Source organism: Podarcis filfolensis (genome assembly GCF_964270895.1).
Source record: "Podarcis filfolensis genome assembly, chromosome: 5".
Taxonomy (NCBI): domain Eukaryota; kingdom Metazoa; phylum Chordata; class Lepidosauria; order Squamata; family Lacertidae; genus Podarcis; species Podarcis filfolensis.
The window spans coordinates 14,178,506-14,205,507 of NC_139608.1; the positions used below are offsets into that span (position 1 = coordinate 14,178,506).

The window sequence follows — 27,002 nt, forward strand, 5'->3', positions numbered from 1 at the left end:
TCTGAAGACAGCAAAACTACCAGGAGGGTCCCGTCCGTCAATCTTAACATACAAGGTTTTGAAGTTAACCTCAACCAGGATATGAAGCCGGGGTTTAAAGCTTGGTGCTGGTGGAAGGCTATGGCTCCTCACCTGTAACCAATAAAGTTGTGGCCTTTTTTAGCCCATTAACCTTAATAATTGTGTCATGTGTCATTATTTCCACTTGGGCGAGGGCGGGAACTTGCCACGCAAAGCCACTTCCACCCTTCCACCCGCGCAATTGGAGGGATTCCCGGCCATGTCACCCCCTGGCCAGCCAATCGGCTGGCTCTGGGGGCGTGGCCTGCCCCATTTTAAGCAGGACCGGGCCAGGGATCTCCCTCTTTGCCGCTCCTCAGAGTTTGGTTTCCCCACCCTCCCGCCCTATAAGGTTTTGCCTTTGACCTTGCTATGGACCTTGGTTGGTTGCCGTTGAGGGGCCTGGTAGGAATTTTTCCACTTGGCAAATTGGCACCACCCACTTGGTTTTTGCCTACCTCATAGCAAATCGTCACGACTTTCTGGATATTGGTAGTTAGGCATTGGAATATTTCTGTAGTGGGAAGAGGGGAGGTAACGCCATCACCTGTCCCACGTATTGAAGGGTAGTCCGGTAAAGGATTCCGGGGGGCGTGGCCCTGTCCGAAGCATAGGGAGGTGAGGGCCTAAGGCATGCCCCCTATCGGTGACCCCGGGGGAGTTCCTAGTTGACGTGCATCAGAAGGACTCCCCTTACTGGTGGTTAACCCTTCCGGACTTCAAGCGGGCAGGCTGAAGTCGGATATAGTCGGTTAGGACCAATGCCTAAGCCAATACCGCTCACCACCGGTGACCAATAAAGTTGTGGCCTTTTTGAAGCCCATTAACCTTAATAATTGTGTCATTATTTCCACTGGGGGGGGGGGCGGGAACTCGCCATGCAAAACTGCTATCCTGTTCCTCTAACCCTAGGTAAGGAGCAGAGGTGAAAGGAGTTTCCTAGGTTCCTCTTAAGAATCAAGAGTATTTCGGCCAAAACCGAAGCACTGAGAGGCGTGGGGGCAGGCTTTTGGGCCCTCTAGTTGCTGCTGAACTACATCTCCCATCAACCCCAGCCAGCATGGCCAACAGTCAAGAGTGATGGGAATTGTAGCCCAGGAGCATCAGAAAGGCCAAAGGTTCTCCACACCCGATCCCGGCCACAGGTAGCAAAAGAACTGTCTTTGCGACATCTGGAAAACGAACAACTGGGCACAGAATCACGAGTAAGAAAGCAGGCTTAGTAACTCAGTATCAGGAAAGTCCTCAGAATTCAGCTACGAAAGAAGAATTAAGAAGCTGTGCATAGTTTCGCCCACGTAAGATCTATAGTTGTCAACCGGGCTGAAAATGCCTTGATCCTGCCATTTGTGGAACCGGAATGCTGGCCTGTTTCCTTTTGCATTCGAACAATCTAGCAGACAAGCCACCTTTCCAGGCACATACTGGGGGAAGACAACACACTGAGGGACGGCTGAGCATGGCGACACTGTTTTGCTCAGAGACAGGCAGACTATGCTAAACTGGTCTGCCAGCTTCAGACAATTTCCTTCGAAAGGAAGGAACACAGGATGATTATTCAGCCTCTGGCAAAGACTCCAAATGGCATTTGGAGCACAAATATAGCAAGAGTCTTACATATCATTCTGATTCTGCCTACTTTGGCACAGAAGGAAGCCTATCAGATCTTTATGCTCTTGTTTATGGGAATATTCCATAGTAATAATCCTTTCAATCCTGATTATACCACCTATCTCCCATCCCTTGGATTTGTGCTCCCAATTTTGCTCCCAGTTTGCTCCTTGTCTCTCTCTACTTGAGTTAACTCAAGCTCAAGGGCAATAAGGCATCACTGTTCAACTCATAACAGGAAAGGATATGGTGGTAGCTTATCCACTTAGTGAATCATTCAGATTACTATTCATCATTCAGATTACTATTCATAACAAGAATAGTTCAGTTTGAAAAAGAAAATAAAGAACCTGACCAAAAGCAGTGGTTCCCAAGAAAATACTCAGTGCAAATTAATCTTCAAGCGGATCACACTTGACATTGCCTGGCTGCCAAAGATCCTGACACCAAAACGTGGGCGGAAAGCTACAAATCTCTGTAAACCCCAAAGGCTATTCTGACAGTATTTCAAGAATCCAGATCCAAACTATTTGCATTCTTTCAATGAACCACTTAATATGCAAAAACACATTGCAAGTGAAACATGCATGCGTGAAAAGTGCTCCATAGTCTCAAGACTTCAAAACCAATGATGCAGTGCAACTATGAATGCATGGAAACATTTGGAGCTCTGTATTGATACGATCACAACTGACAATAAACTGCACAATGGGAAACAGATGAATTCTGAACAAAATGGATTTTCCAGGAAGAAAGAACCATGTAATAAGAATCCATATTCTGCTCTGGCTCAGTAATGGAGACTCTCTTTGTTAGGTAACAATATTCACTTCAAAATTGTCTTATAGATGTATCTTAACAGTCAAACCACAAGCCACTAAATGTTAAGAAACACCGAATATAACTCAACATAAATGATGTCTTGTAATTATGTAATCATGGAATTATTTAATTAGTTGGAACTGGTGTGGTTTTTTTGTTTTATTATGGGTTGTATGTATTGGTTTTATTTGCATTTGTTAATGATGGGTGAATTTTTGTTTCGTTATCTGGTAATTTTGTTCTGTTATTTTATTGCAACACAGTATGCAAAGCAGATTCTTGAATTTTTGTTTCGTCTGTTTTCAGCCATATTTTGAATGGCTACAGGACGGCAAAGTGATTTGTGTCACGTATTTTGTAATTGCTATGGATTGTAAACCAGCTCAAGTACAGTTAATACAGAGAGGCTGTGTGCAAATTTGAAATGATGTGAAATAACTTAAAATTACTGGACCCACTGGATCTGGCATTTCCTCCTGAAATCTTCAGGGTGGGGGATAATCAAATGCCCCTTTTCTTCCTCACTGCAAAATTCTTTATACTTATTACTTCACCTTAGCTGCCAGAAGCTGAAGCTGAATCATTCTTGACCTTTAATCCTTAACATGTGGACCAGATTTTCTCTCTTTACATTGCTTTATAGCTGGGATTCCTGTCACACTCAGTAATGAGATGAGATAAAAATAAACCCACAAAGCTCAATGAAATTTCATTTCCCTCTCCATGTGGAAAAAGTGACAATTTTCTACAGTAACTAACCCCAGCGTTGACCCTTTTCAAGTCACTGATGACTAGCACACTCCAGCTGAAGCAGTGGATAAAAATAGGATACAGGGACTATAAAACAAACATGGCGGTTATTTCAGATATTTAAGGGGTGGGGGAACAGAACTCTAAACATACATTCCCGCGAGGGATGACCAATTCCTGTTATAACTTTGGCAAGGGTCATATTGTTAAGGGCTGAGGCCCAAGAATGGACTATGACGTTGCTGTACCAAGACAGGGGAGAATGGTGGCCAAATATCATTTCTCTGGGAAGGATATAAATGTGTAACATAGGCCTCTTCGTCCTCCTTAGGCCCCTTTCGTTGACCTGTTGGCCTTCAGAAGTTGTTTGGACACCCAACTCCCATCACCCAGCATGACGTAATAGTTGGGGTGATGGGAGTTGTAATCCGACAACATCTGGAGGGCCACAGGTTCCCCATTCCAGCTTTAAGCTCATGGAACGTATTTATATTAATTATAAAAATAGGTAAAGGTAAAGGGACCCCTGACCATTAGGTCCAGTCGTGTCCGACTCTGGGGTTGCGGTGCTCATCTCGCTTTATTGGCCGAGAGAGCCGGCGTACAGCTTCCGGGTCATGTGGCCAGCATGACGAAGCTGCTTCTGGCAAACCAGAGCAGCACACGGAAATGCCATTTACCACCCCGCTGGAGTGGTACCTATTTATCTACTTGCACTTTGATGTGCTTTTGAACAGCTAGGTTGGCAGGAGCAGGGGCAGGAGCAGGGACCGAGCAACGGGAGTTCACCCCGTAACGAGGATTTGAACCGCCGACCTTCTGATCAGCAAAGGCTCTATGGTTTAACCCACAGCGCCACCCACGTACTCACTGGTAAATCAGGCTTTGCTCCCGACCAATGAAATCGAGTGCCAGTTAGGGGGTGGACTTGCCAGCCTAAATTTGGTCCATAACACTTTCGCACATTTTGGGTGCTAACATCCCGCACAAATGACGTATAAATGGTATTGGGAAAGGAGGGAATTGGCGTATCTAAATGGGCATGAGACACACCGAAGAGTGAAATAATCTCCCTGAGACCTGAGGGTATAGGGCGGTATAATTAATTAATTAATAGTACAATAAATAACAAACAAGTTTATTATTTACACGCCAGCCATCTGACTGGGTTACTCCAGCCACTTTGAGCAGCTTCAAACAAATCAAAAGATGGTAAGACATCAAACATTTAAAGCTTCCTTATTCAAAGGCTGTACTGGCCCATTTTCGCATGCGGATTAAAACAAACGAAGAAACAAACATATCCTCCTTCAAGAAACAAAGCAAAACACTTTGGGTGATCCGAGGGCTGTACTTTTATTTTTAAAAGCCTTTTAGTAGGTAATAGCTGCTTGGAATGGCCTGAGGAAACAGCTTCTGCTTCCATATGTCCAGCTTTCTTTATTCAATGTCCCCGAAACATTAAATGCTCTTGCTCCCTGGGACATTTGCAGACCCATTTTCAACACCTGTGGCTCTAGCTGCTCCCCGGGACTGTTAGCTGTTGGAGGCAGATTGCTTGCGGGATTTGTTGGAGTCCTGATTCCAAAGGAGGTCTATGTTCTGAGCAGGATCAGGTGGGTCCATTTCAGAATTCAGATCCACCATTCCTCAAGCATTCCTAGCGCACTGCTCTTCCATGTGCTCTAGAGACCAGAGGCCTAACTCACGCTTGTTCTGCAGCCAGGAAGTCCTGTTAGCAGGGTCAAGTCCCAGGTATACGTTTATCTGCCTGTTAAAAACTCTATATCCAGCAGAGGTCAGCTGAGAGCTAGGAGGACCCTCTGAAGTGATAACGAAGTGAACCAAGCACGGAAAAGATACTGGAGCAAAGAAAAGATTACACATGACTCCACAAAGGCTTAGAGAAACTAGATGCCCATCAAAGAAACACACCCATGATTCTAACCTTCATAGGACCAGTGAGACAGTTCTGCATTGTTTCCAGATTTGCCTTTTATTATAAAATGCATTTACTCGTGACAAAATGGGAGGTGCAACTATGGAGAAACGGACAGTGTTAGGGATGGGGTAATCTATCAATTCTGGTTCCTTTCAGTGCCTCATTTTTCCCTTCTTTAGTTTGGCTTTCCAAACTTTTTAATGTTCTTTTATTGACTAGTTTTATGTGCTATTGTTGTAAAATGCTCTGATTTCTCTTTTATGAAAGAGCAGAATATAAATATTTTTATGAAGAAATAAAACAAATATCAGTTTGCAATGTTCTAAAAAAGGATACCTGAAAATTCATCAGCATTTCAGTACCAATGTATCCTATTACACACATTTTTGCAAGCCGTTTCCCCCATTATTTTCACTAATATATGATTTCTTATGCACACTTTACCCTAGCACATGCAATTCTATACAGTGGTACCTCGGTTTGCGAACTTAATCCGTTCCGTAAGTCCGTTCTTAAACCGAAACCGTTCTTAAACCGAGACGCACTTTCCCTAATGAGGCCTCCCGCCGGCGGTGCCCTTCCCTGTTAGGATTCCGTTCTTAGACCAAGGTATAGTTCTCAAACCAAGACACCACTTCCGGTTTTGTGGAGTTCGTAAACCGAATCGTTTGTAAATAGAACTGTTCTTGAACTGAGGTACCATTGTACGTATGACTTGACCGGAAGAACTACATTGCAAAATTCGGAGAACTGCAAATTTTGAAGGAAGGCTGCTTTTTTTAGTTTCACACCAAGTGCAAATTAGCTAGTAACGACTTTAAATGCAAACTGAGCTCAATTGGCTTCCCCATCCTTACCAGCAGCAGATAAACCAGTGTGCCAGTAGTTTACAGGACTGGCACAGTCATCAGATATTAGACGTAAGCCACAAGCCACAGGACTGTGTGATGAACTTCCTGTGGCCAGCATAACTTTTTTCTTTCTTTTTTAAAATCACAAAGAGCAACTCTATGCAATGCATGGGGAATCACTTACAACCCTTTCAAAAAGTGCTTGCTGCAAGGCACCAGCACTCTTGAACTAAGCCAGAGTTTCCCAAACTTGGGTCTCCAGCTGTTTTTGGACTACAACTCCCATTATCCCTAGCTAGCAGGACCAGTGGTCTGGGATGATGGGAGTTGTAGTCCAAAAACAACTGGAGACAAGGATGGAAGACTGAAGAAACCCCAACTAAAGAATCATGGCAAGAAAAATTGATGGACTATGCAGAACTGGCAAAACTGACATATAAGCTACGGGACAAGGATAACTGTGACTTTAAAGATGAACGGGGGCCCTTTACCAAGTATTTGAAGACACAACAAAGTGAACTGGACTCCTTGGCTGGCTTTGAATAAACATTCACAAACTTTTTATTGATAATAACCAGCTAAATAGTTTGAGGATCTATACAACTTTGTAACATGCAGAAATCAGCATTCTCAGAGAATTCAAAGAATGGAACTGAGGGAAGTCGGGGGGTGGGGGTGGGGGGGTGGGTTTTCTGTGGGAGCGAGGGGGAGGGAAGAAAAATGGGGGGGGGAATAAGGATGATATGTTTCTGGATAATATGTTTTGTTTTAATTTTGAATTAAAACAATAACAACAACAAAAACAGCTGGAGACCCACGTTTGGGAAACCCTTGCTAACAGCAAGATCCAGGAAGAAATTATGGCGCATAGTGGGCTACATTATGCAGAGTCAGACCATTATGTCCTTTCAGCTCAGAATCTATACTCTCTTTGCTGAGTGGCATCAGCTCTTCAGGCTCTGAGATGCAGATCTTCCTTGGTGTTACCTGTAGAAACCAGGAACTGACTCTGGAGCTCTTTCCAGGCACAGCGTGTGCTCGGGAGTCCCTCCCTTCTGCACTACCATGCTAACTTACCAAAGGAAGAATAGTGGTCTGCCTGTCTGTGCGTGATTTTTTTTTGCATTTATACCCCCCCCCATTTTCTTCTTCCAAGGAGCTCAAAGTGGTGTGCATGGTTCTCCTCCCACCTGCCTTATCCGCACAAGAACCCTGTGAAGATGAAGATGAAGAAGAAGAGAACCCGAAGTCTAGCTGAGCACATCTAAGCTTTTGGGGGGACGCCAAATGGAGTGCTCCATGTTAAAACGTTGTTAAAGCTGTAGCACATTCCATTATGGGCACCAACGTCCCAATATCAAAATAATAAATTACATCGAACCCCACGTAGGCCATACCTCTAACTGCAAACCGTGCATGTTCCCTGCAAAAGCAACAACAGAATCCTACACAGAGCGCATTTGGTTCCTGGAAAGAAAAATTCAAATCCGGTGTTATGTAAATACAGGAACCCCGTGACTCCAACAGGAAGCAAATCTAGGGGGCGAGGAAGATCAAGAAGAACTGCAATAATTTAAGCAGTAACTTTCATTTCTCTGTTCCCTGCTAAGATAAACGTGGCAAAACTGAGTTTAGATGACTGCGTAAGATGAAGGAAGGCACAGGAAAGGTGAATGCTGGTGTCTCCTAGCGGTGTTGGCTCTCAGCAAAGCCTCAAAAATACACGAAGCCCCCTAGAACCTCGCGCCGATTTGTCACATTTCTTGGTTTTAAAGCTTCTTTTTACGAACCAGATGGGTTTTTACGAGGCCTATAGGACGCCTACACGCTGGCCTGGATCAACAACAAACAGAAAAGGATTATTACCCAAAGTTCTGCAAGCTGAGTTGCTCTGTTGCAAATAGTTCCTCCTCCTCTCCTCCACCACCCCATCAAATGCCCTGCATTGCAGGCGGGCGGCATCAGGAATGGGGAAAGATCCCACCTGTTGTCTTAACGCTCAGAGGGGTAGAAAAGTACAAGAGCTTTCGCAAGCCATGAAGACAGGGCCAATTCTCAAAAACACAGCAAACATAAAATGGTTCTCACAATGGCGGCCTCTCGTGCCAATTAAGAGGCAAGAAGGAACTTTGCCTCAAATGCCAAGTTGAGTAGGTTTCTAAAGGGCGGGCGGGGATGAGAAGGAAGCAGGATTCGGGTTAATGACTGTGGCATCTGATTTGTCTGCATTTTTACCACCTGTCTAATCTGAAGCGTTCCCGTGTAGGCATGGTGAGAAAGAAGAATGCTGGAGCAGCTTCTTGTATCCAGATCTGGGAACTGCATTGCACAGCGATAATAATAATAATAATAATAATAATAATAATAATAATAATAATAATAATAATTGTATATGCTGCCCATCTAACTGGGTTGCCCCAGTCACTCTGGCAGGGTCCCGACAAAAAAATAGTAAAAATGCAATAAATCCCCACTGACTTTTTCTGAATTTACTTTCAGTTATGTGCGTTGAGGATCACAGAGCAATCACAGAATTGTAGAGTCGGAAGGGACCACCAGGGTAATTCTAGTCCAACCCTTGCAGCTCAAGAACATGAGCCAATGGCTTGAAAACTATGCTATGCTGAGCCCTGGAGGTCCTTGGAAGCGTACCAGAGGTCCTTCGATGGGGGGTGCAAGGGATGTGATGTAAAAAGCAACAACTCCCCACCACCACGCACACACAAAATCAGTGCAGGGATAGCTCAGTTGGTTAGAGCATGGAGCTGATAGCGTCAAGGTTTCATTGCTTTTAAGCCAACCGTCCCCAACCCAGCATTTCGGTTTACCGCTTCCACCAGTCCCAGCCTACACTGGCAACTTTCGGGGCTGATGGGAGTTAACAGTCCAAAATGTCTGGACGACGCCAGGTTAGGGAAGGCTGTTTTAAGGCGTTTCCCCCTATTCGCTTCCGGAATCAAGAGCTGAGCGGCTGGTGGTGAATTTCTTAAAGTTGCAAAACATAGTGAAGCCCATCGGGATTTCACTTTTCAGACTCCACCAAGCCATGTTGCCTATGTATCTGACAGGGACAGAGACATGCATGACTGCATGTTTGGCTGCGAGGAGATTAGCTAATGACAGATGAAGACTGCCTGCCTATCTGTGCTGATTCTGTCCTGCAGCCATGGCAAAGACGGTAGGAAACGTTTCAGGCATGCCTCTGCCTGAGTGAGAGGAGTGCCTTCAACTAGGCTCCAGAATCCTCTGCAATGTTGTGAAGTTCAGATCTGCAGGAGTTTCTCAACAGACAAATCCATGTGGCACAGGGACTCTGAGGGTAGAAATCTCGAAAACCTCCAGCATGGGGAATTAACAGTGCCAGAGTCAGGCACACATCGAAAGAAGGGTTTGTTAGAAAGTTCAGCTACGCAACGTCTCTGCGCTTCTTCGGGGCAGAACACGCATACTGCTTATTGCACCCTCGCAGAAATCCTTTATGAAGGTAAGGATGAGCCTCCATGCAAACAATAAACAGACGGTGGGTAAAGTAAATGTATCACAAACCAAAGTTTCAAGTTCCCACGAGGAGGAACGGTTCTCATGTTTGCTCCGAGAGCAGCTGTGTTATGCAAATTGTTTGAATTGCAAGCCCAAAAGCTAATTAAAATATCTCCACTGTAAACACGGCTTAAGGGCTTCTCTCCGCCTGCCTGCCCCCCCCCCCCGACTCCTTCACAGCAAAGACGGGAAAGGTCCAGCTAGACACTTAGCAGCCTGGCTATAGCAAAGTAGTTTCACCCTCCATTCCAGGCTGGTGACATAAGGACTGGGTCCTTCCATGCTGCATGCCTCACTCCCAAGCGCGGTTCCTCGCTTGCAGATGTGCCAGTCATAACATCATCTGCGCGCTCAGAATTTCTTCCAGGTTTCCAGAGGCCGTGACCACCTCAATTGCTGGCAGAAACCTTTCGCTGGTCATGCAGAGTGTAGCCTCCAATTTGCTAGACGAGAGAGTGTTCCCCCCCCTAATAGGCCGATTCCTAATAGCCCCCCCAAGTGCTTCCGTGTTCTCATGGCAGCTGCCAGTAGGTTGTCCAAATCCCAGCAGCTTCACATGCCTTCACTTAGCTTTCGTGACCTTGGGAGCCAGCAACCAAAATCACCATAAACCTGCCTGTGCAGCTACGCCCCTTGCCAGGAGGCCAAGGTACCTTCTTTCATTGCTGCCGTCACCATCATGCAGCAGGCACGATTCTGTATTTTAACATCTGTTTGGCCAGCTTCACAGTGAGCTTTATGCACTTGTGCTCTAGCTATCACCCCACCTGCTCCATCACCCCAAATAATCCCTAGTACTTCGAGCGGCAAACTGGGCTCTGCAGTGCCAGAGAGGGTGCCTGGTCCACTGCACCATTCTGTTCCATACCAAGACTAAGACCTGGATAGGATTGTAAGCTCTAGGAAATAGGCATTCAAGGGTAGTAAGCTCTTCTGGAAAACAGGCATTCAAGAATCCAGAATCCTTAAGTATTTGGAGGCAGATCAACTTAATGGGTCTTCTACCCTAGCAGAGGGGGCTGTTGTTGTTGTTGTTGTTGTTGTTGTTGTTGTTGTTGTTGTTGTGTTGTTGTAAGACCAGACACGCCAGGAAATGGTTTGACCAGGATAACGGAGGAATCACAACCCCAGGCTAGGCGGCCTCTTGGTGGCTACAGCGAGAAACAGAACTTTTGTATGGAATGCTCTGAATGCATCCCGGCTGCAAACAGGCTGGAGGGCTGGTCAGCCTTCTCAGCTTGGGGGTGGTGAGCTTTGAAATCCTTGGCTCAGTAAAGTCTCAGCTTCAGCCCTGAGCCATCCAAAACAACAAGGCAGCGACTCTAACAACAGCTGTGTTGTTAGGTTGGTCCCTTAATCGTTGGCAAATAAATGCAGGAAATGCAACAACAACAACAAGAAGAGGGCATAGACCTGTATAAAATTTGCACACACTAATTTCTGCATATGCATGCAAGTTTAAAGAAATAATTACTATAATTTAAAGGGATATACGACTCATCTCGAGGGACATGGGTGGCGCTGTGGGTTAAACCACAGAGCCTAGGACTTGCCGATCAGAAGGTCGGCGGTTCGAATCCCCACAACGGGGTGAGCTCCCGTTGCTCGGTCCCTGCTCCTGCCAACCTAGCAGTTCGAAAGCACGTCAAAGTGCAAGTAGATAAATAGGTACCACTCCGGCGGGAAGGTAAACGGCATTTCCGTGTGCTGCTCTGGTTCGCCAGAAGCAGCTTAGTCATGCTGGCCACATGACCTGGAAGCTGTATGCCGGCTCCCTCAGCCAATAGAGTGAGATGAGCGCCGCAACCCCAGAGTCAGCCATGACTGGACCTAATGGTCAGGGGTCCCTTTACCTTTTACGTCTCATCTCGCCATAGTGCAGAATGCTGTGACCAGATTATCCGTGTGCTTGCAGTCCAAGTATTACCTGTTGGCTGGCAAAATCCAAGGCCTTTGCTCTCCTTTCTTCTAGTTCTCTGTCTTCAAAACAGGCTTGGGCCAGATAGCCCTTAAAACAGAGGATGACTCCATATGACTTTACAGAGAATGGCTCTGTGATGCAGGACCCGTGGCCGTCCTACGTATTATTTCTCAAAAGAATTGCTCTGCCTTTGCTCGAGAGCTCAAAGTAGTAAACAGACTAAAAAAATAAAAACATAATAAATATAGAAAGCTTAGTACTGTTTGCACTGACTGGCAGCAGTTCTCCAGGGTTTCAGACAGGGAGTCTCTCCCTAACTTACCACCCTTACTATATTGCTTTTAACTTTTTAATCTTATTTTTAATCGTCTCGCTTAACCATTTAATTAAGTGTCTGATGAATGACAGCAGCAGCAGCAGCAATCTGTAAATTAGCATTTATTTCGCAGCAACTGCAAAGGCTGCTGTGCAGTTTGCAAGCAAATTACTCCAAATATCCTTGCAAATGACCTCTTTTTAGGAGAGGATATTTGCTTCCAACTTTCAGAAGCTGTGCTGTGAAAAGAGACACGGGGGTAGCAATGTTATTCCCATTATATTTTGCTTATATTTATAGTTATTTTTTTAGGCACATAGCAACACACTCCAGGAATATAGGAGAGAGCAGGTCACAGATTCAAATAACAATAGCATCCAAACTTCGGTTCTGCGGGGACAGCCAAGAAGAAACGTGACGATCTTTTCAGACTTCGTCTTGGAAAGAAAGCAACAATTCACACACAGTGGCCACTGTCAGATGAATGAACCTCGACTTAACAAAACAAACCATAGGAATGAAGGAAGATACCTTACACTGAGGTAGATCATTGGTCCATTTAGTTCAGCACTGTCTATAAGGACTGGTAGTGGCCTTTCAGGCATGGGTTTCTCTGAAGCCTACCTAGAGATACTGGGGGCAGAATTTGGGACCGGCTGCATGCAAAATAGATGCTCTACCAATAAGCTATGGCCCGTCATGTGAATGGGTTTTTCATAGAATCTCAGAGTTGGAAGGGACCATGAGTCGTAGGGGAATTTTTTTGAAGGGGAACAGTTAGAGCAGGGGTAGGCAACCTAAGGCCCGGGGGCTGGATCTGGCCCAATCGCCATCTAAATCCAGCCCGCAGATGGTCCGGGAATCAGCATGTTTTTACATGAGTAGAATGTGTCTTTTTATTTAAAATGCACCTCTGGGTTATTTGTGAGGCCTGCCTGGTGTTTTTACATGTGTAGAATGCGTGCTTTTATTTAAAATGCATCTCTGGGTTATTTGTGGGGCATAGGAATTCGCTCCTAGTTTTTTTCTTCAAAATATAGTCTGCCCCCCCCCCACCAAGGTCTGAGGGATGGTGGACCGGCCCACAGCTGAAAAAGGTTGCTGACCCCTGAGTCAGAGCCAGAGGCGGGCGACTGCGGAGGGGACATTGCATGCACGAGCATCACGCCTCCCTCCCCGTTGGAGCATCGTGCCTCCTATCTTAAGCCAAGCTTCCCGGGCTTTCGGAAGGTGGTGGGAGGAGTCTTGGACCCAATGGAGCACTGCGCCTCCATCCCTGAGCCAGGCAGAAGCTTCTCCCTGGCTCTGGGAAGGAGGCAGCAAGCTTTAATACCCTAATTTACCGCAAACATTTAGGGAACTGACCTAGTTCCTCTAGTATACTGACTGCATGCCACTGATCTATCTGAACCCCATGCAATGCAAGAAGTGGAGTTGAACCCACAACCCTAAGATCCAAGCATCTTACTCCCTTCTCACTCCCTACTGACTGAGCTATCCCCTGCATGCAACCAATTGCACAAGCGAGGAGGACTACCTGCCACCAACATTTCTCGCAAGGCAACCTGGAAGGTGGAATATAAATATTTGTAATAAATAAATAAGACCCCAGTTAGAATAGAATATGGAGCTGTCATATTCTGGGTTCTTTAGAAGTCATTAAACCTAGGTTTTCGAGTTTGGATGTAATGGGAAACTATGGTGACCTCTTTGAGAGCCCAAGAGGCTTGTTCGTATCGTGACTTGTTAAGGCAGAATTTGGTCACCTAAACTCTGGGCATTGCTTTCTTAGGTTTACGGCTATTGGTTGCCAATGGCTTAGGAAAACGTCATTCCTCTTACTTCCGTTTCATTAACACTGCCTCATCCTGATCAGTCTTCTAAGAAGACTGTAAAAGCAAGGTTTCAAGGAGATATAAAAAGCCTGAGAGCATTTGCACAGGACTTGACACAGTTCCCCTTAATCTTCTGGAAAACAGAAGCCTGTGAGAAATGACTGAATGACTTGGACTATCAGCCTTAATGCCCTTTAGCAGAAAAGGGTGTGTGTGTGTAAACGAACATGCTATTTAAAAGACACATCCAAAACTGAGCAATATGTTCCTTTGAACAGTAAATGCAAATTGGCCTGAGAAGTTCAACTGAATTACAAAGGAAACCATACTATGGTCTGGGTTAAGAGGTTTCTAGCCTGAACTAATAAACTAAATTGGCAAAGGATCACACAAAGCCATTTGGTTTAAGACAACAGCATAAATGATGGCAGGGCAAAAGCTAGACATTGTCCATTAAAAAAAAAGCCTGAAAAGCTTTCAAAGAAAATCTGGCGTTTGTTCTTTCCCTCATCCATGCCCATGCAGTCTAATAAATTGGTATTATCAAGTGATTAATTTGACTTCAACCTAGGCTAGGGTTCCAGATTATACATCATGCACTGAGAATTACATACATGGAAGTACTAAGTGTGTCTTAGGAGCCCAGTGCAAAAAACTGAAGAATGAAGAAAAAACAAAAACAGTTGCTTTATAGTACAGTGGTACCTCGGGTTAAGTACTTAATTCGTTCCAGAGGTCCGTACTTAACCTGAAATTGTTCTTAACTTGAAGCACCACTTTAGCTAATGGGGCCTCCCGCTGCCGCCGCGCCGCCAGAGCACGATTTCTGTTCTCAACCTGAAGCAAAGTTCTTAACCTGAAGCACTATTTCTGGGTTAGCGGAGTATGTAACCTGAAGTGTATGTAACCTGAAGCGTATGTAACCTGAGGTACCACTGTACAGGTGCTGAGGACCTTTTTCATTCTGAAGGCTGGAACCAGATCTGGTCTACCCTCAGTGGACTATTGCTGACAGTTTATTGCCTCACAAGAAGTCATCTATTTTGTATTGTATTGTAGTTTTGCTTGTTTGTGTGTTGCTTTCTACTATTTTTATTGTGCATTGCCTTGAGACACTTGCATGGAAGATGATACGTGGTGATTAATAAAAATTATAGTAACATCAACAATACCAGTTGCTGAAAACCACAGCAGGGGAAGAGTGCCCTTGTCCGCAAATCTTGCTTGCAGGTTCCCCACAGGCCACCTCTGACTGGCCACTGTAAGAACAAGAGGCTGGACTGGATAGCTCAGTTGGTTAGAATGTGGTGCTGATCATGCAAAGGTTGCAGGTTTGATCCCTGTACGGGACAGCAGCATATTCCTGCATTGCAAGGGGCTGGACTAGACAATCCTCAGGGGTCCCTTCTAACTCTACACTTCTGATTCTTACTAGATGGCCCACTGGCCTGATCCAGCAGGCTCTTAACAACATAGTGATAATGAACATCGTTCTATATACAGTCATACCTCGGGTTAAATATGCTTCAGGTTGAGCATTTTCAGGTTACGCTCCGTGGCGACCTGGAAGTAAGGGAACGCGTTACTTCTGGGTTTCGCCGCTCGCGCATGCGCAGACTCTCAAAATGGTGTCATGCGCATACATGGCAAATCGTGACCCACACACGTACAGACACGGGTTGCATTCGCTTCAGGATGTGAACGGAGCTCCGGAACGGATCCCGTTCGCATCCAGAGGTACCACTGTACAGGTAACAAGCATCCTAATAAAATATGCAGATTCTTATCACAGCAAATTACATCATCTTTAAAAATTAGTCCAGTACCCCAGTTACTCATATGAAAAATTATCACCAAGACAGTATCTCCACCCAGGCAGATGAAGCTCTCACCATCCAACTTTGCATCCAGAGATGCACTGTAAATCTGAATGTGCATCAGGACACAAGCAAGCGTCTCATCTGCAGACCAGGTTTTCCTGGTACTTGGAGAAGTTAAAGTTTCTCAAAATGCTTTGGTGAGACAAACCTGGGCTTCTCAAAAAAAACAAAACAAAAAACAACAACCACGCCTGTGAAATGTTACCATACCCAATTAGGAATTTTTAGACGAAAGAAGATTGGAGGATGAAATTGATGGACTAGGAAGAACTAGACAAACTAACGGGAAGAATTCGAAACCAGCGGGACCAGAGATTTACAGAAGATTGGCGTAAATTTACGGACTATTTGAAAAGTAATTGTGATGATTCGATTACATTTGTAGGTTTGCAGGAAGTTTTGTAAGGGGAATAATTTGAATTATTGCATTACTGAACGAAAAGGTTGACGTTTGTTATGGTAATTAAAGGCAATATGAATTTAAGAAATGCAGGAGAAATTATAAAAATGGGAGATCATCAGAGGTGCTGATGGAAGTCCAAAAGATTGTATAAGAGGTGAAATTTTGTGAAATGTATGACAACTTAAATGTTTTAAAATGAGTAATGTAATTAATATATATATATATATATATATATATATATATATATATATATGGAATTTTCCCATTCATTGTGTTAGGTTATTCATGATGATTGCTCAAGCCATGCATAGCTGCTTTCGAATTTAAGAATGGGTTGGGGAATTTTGTGAACCAAGGCCCTCGATCGCGCTGGACATTTCACCAAAACAAGGTTAAAGGAAAGACCTGAGCCTTAAGAAGTATCTCTCTCTCTCTCTCGCTGGTGAGAAGGAATTTCGAGTGTCTGCTTTAGAGTCAAGATGCAAGTTTTCATTGCGAGGCGATGAAAAGGAAGCTGAAAAGTCCAGACTAGTCCCCTTTGATTCCTCATTCATCTGTTGCAAGAGGCACTTGGTTTTGTGGGGAGAGGAACGGGGAAATTCTGCAGCGGACAAGTTAGAGGCTAATAGGACAGCCTGAGCCAAGTTATTACCCAAGAAACAGAGAAAACAGAGTTTATTAACCATTTCTCTCAATTAATATTTTGACCCCCGGCTCCCTTCCCAAGACCACACTAGGGTGCAGCCGAAGCGATAAAAGGCTCAGTTTGAGAATATTACGTAAAGCCTCAAATTTGAATTGAATTAAGAGGCCCAGGTAGTAAGTAGTAAATGAACTGAGCTACTCGTAATTAAAGGGGGGGGGGAGCTAATAGGTTTTGTGTAAATTTTGGTTTACGGCTGAGTGCGGCTTTGAAATTGCAAGCATTCCATCTGCTCACCAGCTGTGTACTCTAATCCCCTTTAATAACTGCAGCTTGCTCCACACCATGAGAACCCAAAGCCCTTCAAAACTTTTCCTTCGCATTCACTGCCAGAATTGGTTGTTGTTGTTTTTTTAAAAAGCACGCATCTCTGCAATGAATGCAGCATCCATGTGACTCTGCCCTTGATGGCTGCTCAGAAACTCAGAAACTTCATGCTGGCCTGGCACCTGCCTTTTTAGAGAGAGCTGCCAGGACCAGGCTGGGGGAAAATGGTACCCAAATCTAGAAAGGAAGGCAAATGGCAACCATTCAAAGGTGGGACCAGACCTATGAGGCCACAGAAGCTGGGGAAACGTTTTTTTAAAAACTATTAATTTATAATGGTCCACTCCACTTTCTCCAGGATACCCCAGGAATTATAAGAAGAGTCTGCTGGATCAGGCCAAAGACCCATCAAATCTAGAATCTTGTTAACACTGTGGCCAACTAGATGCCTACAGAAGCTCAAAACAGTTCCTGCACAAAACAACGATCTCTGCTCCTGCAGCTTCCAGCAACTGATATCCAGAAGCATATTTCCTCCGGCCGTGGAGGCAGAGTACAGCTATCATGGTTGGATGCCACCGATAGCCTCACTTTCCATGGATTTGCTTAATCCTCTTCTAAAGCCATCCCAAAGTTGCAGTCTATCACTGCCTCCCGCGGGAGCAACTTCCGGAGTTTCCGCACTCCCAATTCTGCCACATGAAGATCACCTCCCAAATGATAAAGCAGCGTAACATCTGCAAACAGACTTGACGCTACCAGGCTCAAAACCCACAGAACCTGGGCATGAAAACAACCCCGTTCAGCACATTCCAGTTGGTGAAAATGCAACACTGCTCCATGTTTGGTTCTGAAAAGGGAAGGCCTACAAGGTCACACAAGATCCCCCGCTTCCTAACTGTGCTTGAGAGGTTGGGATCATAATATCAGCAGTAGGCCATTGGTATTTTAGATTTCGAGATGTAAGACTGGAATTTCTTCTCATGCTGTGGGATAAGTTTAGGGATACGAACCTGTGGTCCTCCAGGTATCGGTGGACTCCAAATCCCATCAGCCGCAGCAAGTATGGCCAATGGTTCCCCTTCCCATTCGTTTTTATTAAAGATTAATCCCATGTCTAGTTAATGTCCCTCTAACTATGGTGATAGGCTATGATCAAATGCCTACGGTTTGTTTCCATTATCTCCCTGAGACAAAAGAATGGTAGAACAGGCGTAATTAATCATGGAAGTGACAAAAGTCAATTTTCACCCTGCTTTTGGTGCGGGGGAAGAGCTGGAAACTGCAAGACAGGAACTCTGTAGTTTGAAAGCAGGAAATACGGCTGAGGAAGCATTATGAAAAATTAGTCATCCAAGTTCAGTGAGAATTTGGCTTCTCGGCTCTCCCCACACGCAGCAAGTTAACACAGCAAAGGATGCTACTTCATACTAAGAATCTAAGAAAATGCAGTAATATTACGCAAGGAGGACAAGCCCTACCATTTAAGCAAAAAGGCCAGCTCCAACATTTCTGCAGGGAGAAGGGGATTTGCAGGTATCACTTCAGGGTAAGTAGCATGCCAACCGTCTTGTTTATTATTATAATTTTCAGAACCATGGCAGAGGGGCTGTCAAGTGGAATTTGCTGCCTGAGGCAGCAAATGTCTTGGGCCTCCTCTGTATGTAAGTTCAGCTATTTTATCACAGACTAAACTCCTTGGCAAGATTCACAGAAACACACCCCTGGCGAAGCACCAGCTGTCAAGCAGAAGAGACCCTGCCTGAAACGATGATGCATCTTTAAGCTTTTAAATAAGAGTCCTCCTTGTATATACTAGGCTAGTGATTTATTTACAACAGGGAAATCTCTTCCCTTCTACATACACCTTCAGCCTGCCTGCCCACAGCTCTGAACGTCCAATTTTTCCTCAGCCAGCAAATGCATTTTCTTCTCCTCCACATTTCATCATCCATGCCCCTGGTCAACAATGGGCTTTCCTGCAAGAAGGGAGGTGACCTTCCACCAAGAATTACAACCTCCATGTCTCTTTCGCTTATGGCATGGGTAGGCAAACCAAGGCCTGGGGGCCAGATCCAGCCGAATCACCTTCTAAATCCGGCCCACGAATCAGCGTGTTTTTACATAAGTATAATGTGTGCTTTTACTTAAAATGCATCTCTGAGTTATTTGTGGGGCATAGGAATTCGTTCATTTTTTCCCTTCAAAATATAGTCCGCCCCCCCCCAAGGTCTGAGGGACAGTGGACCGGCCCCCTGCTGAAAAATTTGCTGACCCTTGGCTTATGGATTGGCAACTGGAACTGCAAGAGGCATTTGGGTGGCCAGATGTGGTCCCACTGCGGGCAATCTCTACAACCAGCCTCAAAATTGCTACAACCAGACTCAACATCAGCCTTATTATGTTATTTTACTCCTCAGAGTAAGAACATAAAACCAACAAAGACCCGATCCTCCATTTTATTAACCGCAGCTAGATTAATAATGGCAAAAAAATGGGATGACTTTAAATGCGAATCTTTTTGAAGTCTGAATTTTGTAAGTATGGGACATGGTGCTTCTGTACAAATTAACCATTTCACAAAAGGAATATTGATCAGGGGTGGGGGAAGGCTCACACCTTATATATGGCATGCCATCCTTTTACTGACTTTGTTAAGACAACTGATCTTGCTTTTCACCGTCCATCAACTCACGGAATCTTATGGAGAGACACGTTCATTTGATGGCCTTTCTTGGAACAACTAAAACTACAACCATCTTTCCTGTACAACCACTAAGCTCTCTTTTCCTTATATGGGTATGTTTTGTTACTTGAAATTCTTGTTGCTGGCATCTGTCTGTCTTGGGAGACAATGGAAGAATGTGCCTTTGGAGGCAAAGTCAAACTGCTGGAAGGATGCAGCGACTGGCCTGCTGTGACAACTTTAAAACAGCAAAAAAGAAAAGAAAAGAAAAGAGCTAAGTGTTTAGTTTTGCTTTATGATCATGGCTGGCACTTAAGGCTGGGCATCCAAATCTGTTTCCTACGACTGGATCGGAATAGGAAATAAGAGGTTGCATAAGTCTAAGCTGGTCTAACTCCTTACAGCTAATTGGTACCACCAGCTGCACTGTGTTTTGCAAAGCAGTAGCCAGATTTGTAAGGCAAGCCACAAAATCCTATTTATCCCATAGACTATCCACACCCAGAAAACCATGGTTTGAGATGGCCAGCAAACTAGGATTTCAGACCAGGGATTAAAGCTAGTTTAGAAAAACTGTGGTTTGACACCACGTCCAAAAGTCAATCAACAAAGGTTACTGTCTAGCACAGTGTCTGGAGATCTGCAGGGAAGGTTGGGGCAGAGGTAAATTGCACAAGCCATAGTTTGCCAGTACGTTTTCAAAAGCAAATTTGAATCATTGCACTTAGTGCAAAAATAATTTAGAGTGATCTCTGAACCAACCCTTCAGCTCACTTCAGACACCCAACCATGGTTAATGAATCATAATTATGGTTGGCTTGACGTCTGAACTGATAAGCTGTTATTTGCAACCGGCTGACAAACCTGAATTGGAACTCGTGAACTGAAGTTAGTTTATAGAGATGATAGTTTGTGCTGTCTATGGTTTGGCACAACACATGAACTTACAAGCTACAGCTATAGCCATTGCTATACTCCCAGAGTTGGAAGCACCATGAAGACAGAAGTGAACTTACAAAGCCTAATGCTAATTATTTTAAGAATGGAAGGAGAAAAGCAGATCTAAGCCATGGTTTAATAGATGTGTGCTCCCATACCGGTGAGTCAGAATACACAAAACTGACCACACTCATATCTTAGATGTTTGCATGCTTCAAAGAGCTCATGAACCTTGCCACAAATGACTGCAACTATCTGGGCCCCTGCTCAGCCTCTAAGTGTGTGTGTGTGTGTGTGTGTGTGTGTGTGTGTGTTAGTCATAAAATGGCTTAGGGTGGGGAAATAACAGCATTACCTATTGACACTGATGTGACAGGGACCTGTAGCTCATTTTGCAGTGCTGATTATTCCACTAAGCATGTTACCTGGACAAAAATCACATTTGCCCAGAGGGGGCAAACACATCTGTCTGAGTAGCTGGAAACTGCAAATTTTCCCCACAACAGGTGCGCTAGCTGTGGGAAGAAGATCCTGCAGCAAACAGCTACCGTATTTATTGTGCAAAAAAACAACAACAACATGTCGTCCGGAAAAGCCTGCAAAAGGTTGAGGTTGCTTTTCAAAACCTCAAAACTCTGTTAAGTAGCCTGCCTATTACACGGAAACCCTTCCCGCTTCTGCTCAGCTCCCTTTCCTACTTTACAGTGCAAGCAGAATCCAGTCCCAGAGAATTTCAGCACCAGTTATGTATAGGGATCCTGAAGCACCATTCCTTAGCAGCTTGTGTGGCAACAAGACTGTTGTTGTTTGACAGCAACACGCCTGCCAAAATCACATCGCAGAAGCTGGCTCTTCAGATTGCTCTGGAGATCCAGAAGGAGGCTGCCAGCTGCCATGTCATACACATGTCAGCTAAACCGTGGACTTCATTTACAAATACAGAATGCTGCTTTGCTTGATTTTTCTCTTTCTCAACAAACCACACATTGCAGCTTTGTGAGAATGTGCATGCAAAAGGCTGCGTTTCAAAGTCTCCTCTAAAACATCTTTTCACCCCCATCGCATTTTGAATATAGGAGGTTCCCTCCTGCATCCTAAAAGGTAAATAATTTTATCAGATATTTTGCCTGACTCGGACTAAACCAGCTGTAAAAAATATTATTTAGTTGCTCTGAGTGCAGCAGGTCTAGGCTTTGCTTTTAAACTTTCGCGACTGTGAGAGCGCACACTGACCTAAGCGGAGGTGATGCTGGATTTCTGTTAGACATGCGAAACAGATCAGGGTCCAGCTTCAGGACCACTGCAGCCGGGGCTTAAGAAGAGTTTGGATTTGATATCCCGCTTTATCACTTACCCTAAGGAGTCTTAAAGTGGCTAACAATCTCCTTTCCCTTCCTTCCTCCCTCACAACAAACACTCTGTGAGGTGAGTGAGGCTGAGAGACTTCAGAGAAGTGTGGCTAGCCCAAGGTCACCAAGCAGCTGCATGTGGAGGAGCAGAGACGCGAACCCGGTTCACCAGATTACGAGTCCACTGTTCTTAACTACTACACCACACTGGCTCAAGAATGTATGAGCAGCAATGTTGGATCATGCCAATCAGTGGCCCATCTAATCCAGCATCCTATTCTCCCCATGGCCAACCAGATACCTGTGGGAAGCCCACAACAGGAAAAGAGCACAGAAGCAGTCTCCCCACCTATGATTCCCAGCATCTTGCATTCAGAGACATGCTGACCCTGACAATTATTCCTATTCTTATTTATTAAATTTGTATACTGCCTGTCAGGGGACTGGGGCAGGGAAATACAGAGAGATTCTGATGCTTCTGAGGAGCAGCTCCTCGTCCAGCAGTGGGGAAAGCCACACCTCCAGTGGAGCAGAGGGGGAAGGGCGTAGCCAAGCGAGGGGAGGGCTCGAAGATGCTACTGAGAGCCCAAGCGCCTCATCTAGCCCGGCTGGCCAGGAAACAGACATGCCGTTTCCGTCGCCCAGCTTGCGCAGAGGGGTGAAACGTAAGGAGGGGATGTGGAGATTTGGGGTGTCTAAGTTCTTATGTTGGGGGAGAAACCGGAAGGGGCCACTCCCGGAATCTGCAAGTGACTAAGGCGGACATGAACTTTGGGGTTCTGCGCTGTAAATAGTTTGCACCAAATAAAACCTGTAAAAGACAGGTCGGAGTCCTGCCTGCTTACTCACGAGCAACCACCACCAGCACCTGACACTGCCCTTCATCCATGGATCTCAGGGTGCTTCACAACATAAAATTACAAAAAAAACCCAAAAAAACAAGATACATAATAAAAACAAGAACAAAAACAAACCAATAATCCCCACCTTCCACAAATGCACTTGGTTGAAGAGAATGTTTTCGCCTGGCGCCTAAAAGTGTACAATGAAGGCGCCAGGCGGACCTTCCCGGGGAGAGCATTCCACAAACAGGGAGCCACTGCAGAGAAGGCCCCTTCTCGTGTTTCCACCCTCTTGACCTCTCGTGGAGGAGGCACACGAAGAAGGGCCTCGGATGATGATTGCAGGCTCTGAGTAGGTTCCTATGGGGAGAGGCGGTCCTTGAGGTGGTTCTGAGCCATTTAAGGCTCTATAGGTCAAAACCAGCACCTTGAATTGGGCCGGGTAACTAATGGGCAGCCAGTGTAGTCTGGCCAGGGTCAGCGTGATATGCTCCACCATCCTGCCCTGGTGAGCAACCTGGCTGCCAAATTCTGCACCAGCTGAAGTTTCCAAACAATGGAGACAGAAAACAGCTATCATTTGAATCCAGGCTCTTTAATCCAGCACACCACCACAAAATGCTCTCAGCGATGCTATGGGAAACGCTTTAAAAAAAGAGAGCAGAATTTTCTCGGTGAGGTGCAATTTACTCTAACTCCAAACATTCTTAAATAAGTAGGTTTGGCTGCTTAACCCAACCCAACTCAAGCGATCTCTTGCCAGCTTCTACGACTCCAGTTGCTGGTGCCACACTGTGTGAACAGCGGACCTGTGACCTTCTGAGGGTCACACAGTTTTGTATTATGCACATCCCTTTCCCCTCTCTGGGCCATTTGGACAGAATTAGTTTGTGCTTTAATGGGGCTCATCCAAGAACTCCTCCTTGCAACATCCTGCTGAGAAGATTGTCAGGTGCAATGGCAAAATGTCCTAAGTAAATTTAAAGAGGAAGACAGCCGACCCACAAGAGGCTTTTTAAACATCCCCGTTCTGGTGCGTTTGGCTCTAAGCCTTACAGGAAGAGCTTCCATGGCTTTGGGAAACGCACGTTCTCTGCCTTCACTGGGAAATTCCTCCCCAATTTTCCACTTCAGAGCTTGCAGGGTATCCAATCTAAGGAGCTGAAGGTATTTCTGAGACTCCTCGACTTGCAGTTTCATTAGGAAGCAAACTTTGCAAAACCGGAGTCCAAAAGGCAAGACTGTCTTCTTAAGATTATCTGGAAGGGCGGTAAACAAATTCAGCCTCCTCTCAGACACACACCAATTTGATTAACGTTTCCTGCATTGTTTTCTGTCCTTTCCTTTGTGCAATTTTAACTAAAAAGCACTCCCTAGCTGACCCAGTGAACGTTCCAGCACTTGACTTCATTCCGTTTTCTTGGCATTTCCCAGCCACGATCATGCTCCACAGCTGTGCAGCCTGCAGAACTTCCCAGAGAAATGTAGCTTCAAAATATCTCCTAATCAGAGCCAGGGCAGAAGAAAACCAGTCCACTTCTTTTAGGTGAAGAATGGCAGAGGAGAAGCAACCAATTTCCATGAGGTCTGGCAGCATGATCCAAAGAACTTTATAAATACGAAGTAATAACCTCAGGTTCACCGCCAAAACATACAGTACTTTCACATTTAGACAAATGTCTTCCTTTTATTTTCACATGTTGTCTTCTTCCCCGCCCCTGAAACACAGCAGTTTTCAATATTTCATAACACATACCCCAAAGTAGCTGGAGAATTTTGATATGGCTTTGGCCTAGCCCCAGAACTGGCATTCGATTAGTATTTTGAGATTTCCATCTTTGGTGACGATTACAGCCATGCTGCATACCCAGAAACATGCATGCTGCTCCCTCGTATCGAAATGTAATAAAACACATCCCATTTAACTGATGTGAGCACTTGAGCACTTATTCACATGAAAAGCAACACAAATATATCCATCAAACAAGCAGAACTACTCAAAGAAAATGGCAGAAGTTTCTGTCCTGTGAGACTGCTAGTGGTATGTTACAGCTTCTTCTGTAACAAATGCCTCCTTTAGAAATTTACTAGAGTGCCCACTTTTCCCTTGCCAAGCACTAGCCTGGTATTTCTCCTGCCAGTTTCCTCCAGATACCGCCCCCCCCCCCATTTGCTCTCGGTACCCCACACCTCATTTTGTAGCAAGCACCGCTCCGAATCAACCATCAGCGCTGCATCTCCCCACCCAACCTTTTTCTTAGCCTCTGTTCCAAAAACCAGACTGAACCATTCTTAAGGATAGGACAGAAAGGGGTGGGGCAGAGGGTAATGTGGTTTTTAGGTAAACACAGGAAGTCACTAGAAATTGCTAGGCAACCATCACTTGCATCTGTGTCGTGCCTAGGTAAAGGTAAAGGTAAAGGGACCCCTGACCATTAGGTCCAGTCGTGGGCGACTCTGGAGTTGCGGTGCTCATCTCGCTTTATTGGCCAAGGGAGCCGGCGTACAGCTTCCGGGTCATGTGGCCAGCATGACTAAGCTGCTTCTGGCGAACCAGAGCAGCGCACGGAAACGCCGTTTACCTTCCCGCCGGAGCACTACCTATTTATCTACTTGCACTTTGAGGTGCTTTCGAACTGCTAGGTTGGCAGGAGCAGGGACCAAGCAATGGGAGCTCACCCTGTCGCAGGGATTCGAACCGCTGACCTTCTGATCGGCAAGTCCTAGGCTCTGTGGTTTAACCCACAGCGCCACCCGTGTCCTCTCGGTACCCAACACTTCAAATCAACCATCAGCGCTGCATCACCCCAACCAACCATTTTTCTTAACCTGTTCATAAAACCAGATGTGCAAATGTCACTCTCATCCTCCTCATCCCTACCCCCACCCCCAAAAAAACACGGGAGGAGGGCCAAGCCTAGTGTCTGTTTAGCAGTGGCTATACAGAGGTTTATACAGTCATACCTTTGGCAACAGCCGCTTCAGGTTGCGTTTTTTTGGGTTACGGACAGCCGAAGCCCGGACGTACCGGAACGGGTTACTTCCAGGTTCTGGCGGCCACACATGCACAGAAGCACTAAATCACACTTTGCACATGCGCAGAAGTGCCGAATTGCAACCTGCGCGTGTGCAGACACAGGTTCTGAATGCTGCGGGTTGCGAACGTGCATCCTGCACGGATCACGTTCGCAACCCGAACGTCCACTGATAAACATATATGACGCAGTTACATGTTCATGGTTAAAACAAGGACAGCTGAACTTGCGTGCTCAGGAATATCTGCTCATTTTGAAGCCCCAACAGCTGGTGCCCGATGCAAAAATCCCAGTTGTTCTACAGGAGAGCTAGCTTTGCCCAGGAAAATTAAATTAAAGCTACTATTTCCTGCAGCATTAAGCGCCGAGCCAGAATTTCTTGAAAGCAAAAGCGAGATTTGAGAAGCAGAAAAATTCAAGGCAGTGCTTGCCTGTGCCACTTTTGCCATCGGTAAATTTCGAAAGGGATCTTTGCGGAGACCAGCGAGACGGAAGCAAATAAACGCCGAAGCACAATGCCCCTTTGAAAAAAGCGGGGTGGAAGAACAGCTACACTTTTTTTTTTCTCTGCCAGCTTGGGAAAACAAACCAAAAGAAAAGAAAAGCATTCATTTCCCCCCTCTTGAAACTTCAGCACTAGGAGCTGCATATTGGAGTCAAAGGCAAGGCCAAGCATTCCAACCGGGGAGAGGAAGAAAGGCGAACCTTTGTAGCTCTGACATGCAGACCCTATTGACGTGAGTCATCACTACTGGAAACAAAGGGGAGCATTGTGAACCTGGGCACAGGTGTGCCATTTCATAAATGCCTTGGGGGCCACTAAGTCAGAAGGGGAAGGAGACCTTGGCGATAGCAACTCTCCAAGGGTGCCCACCGACTCTGCGTTACATGCAAACACTTGCAGCCTCTATCTCAGATGCACGCTCTTAATCATGCAATGTGCGGCTGCAGTATTAGGACAACATGCTTGCAACTCAGAGACATGTCAGAATTTTTGCAAACCAAACAGCTCCTGCTGCTATTTTGCATAGGAAGCGGCCTCAAACCAGGTCAGCCTAATTGTACATGTAATCCAGTATGACTTCCTCTGACTGGGAGCAGCTCTATCATAACCAATCATATCATCATAGAATCTTAAGAGTTGGAAGGGACCCCAAGGGTCATCTAGTCCAACCCCCTGCAATGCCGGAATCTCAGCTGAAGCATCCATGACACATGGCCACCCAATCTCTGCTTAAAAACCTCTAAGG

The 27,002-nt window shown here is 45.4% G+C and overlaps 1 protein-coding gene across 3 annotated transcripts in view; it reads right to left on the reverse strand.

Moving 5' to 3' along the window:
• The window catches only part of FNDC3B (fibronectin type III domain containing 3B), a 298,646-nt gene that overhangs the window by 75,583 nt on the left and 196,061 nt on the right, over nt 1-27,002 (reverse strand). The window lies entirely within an intron of this gene.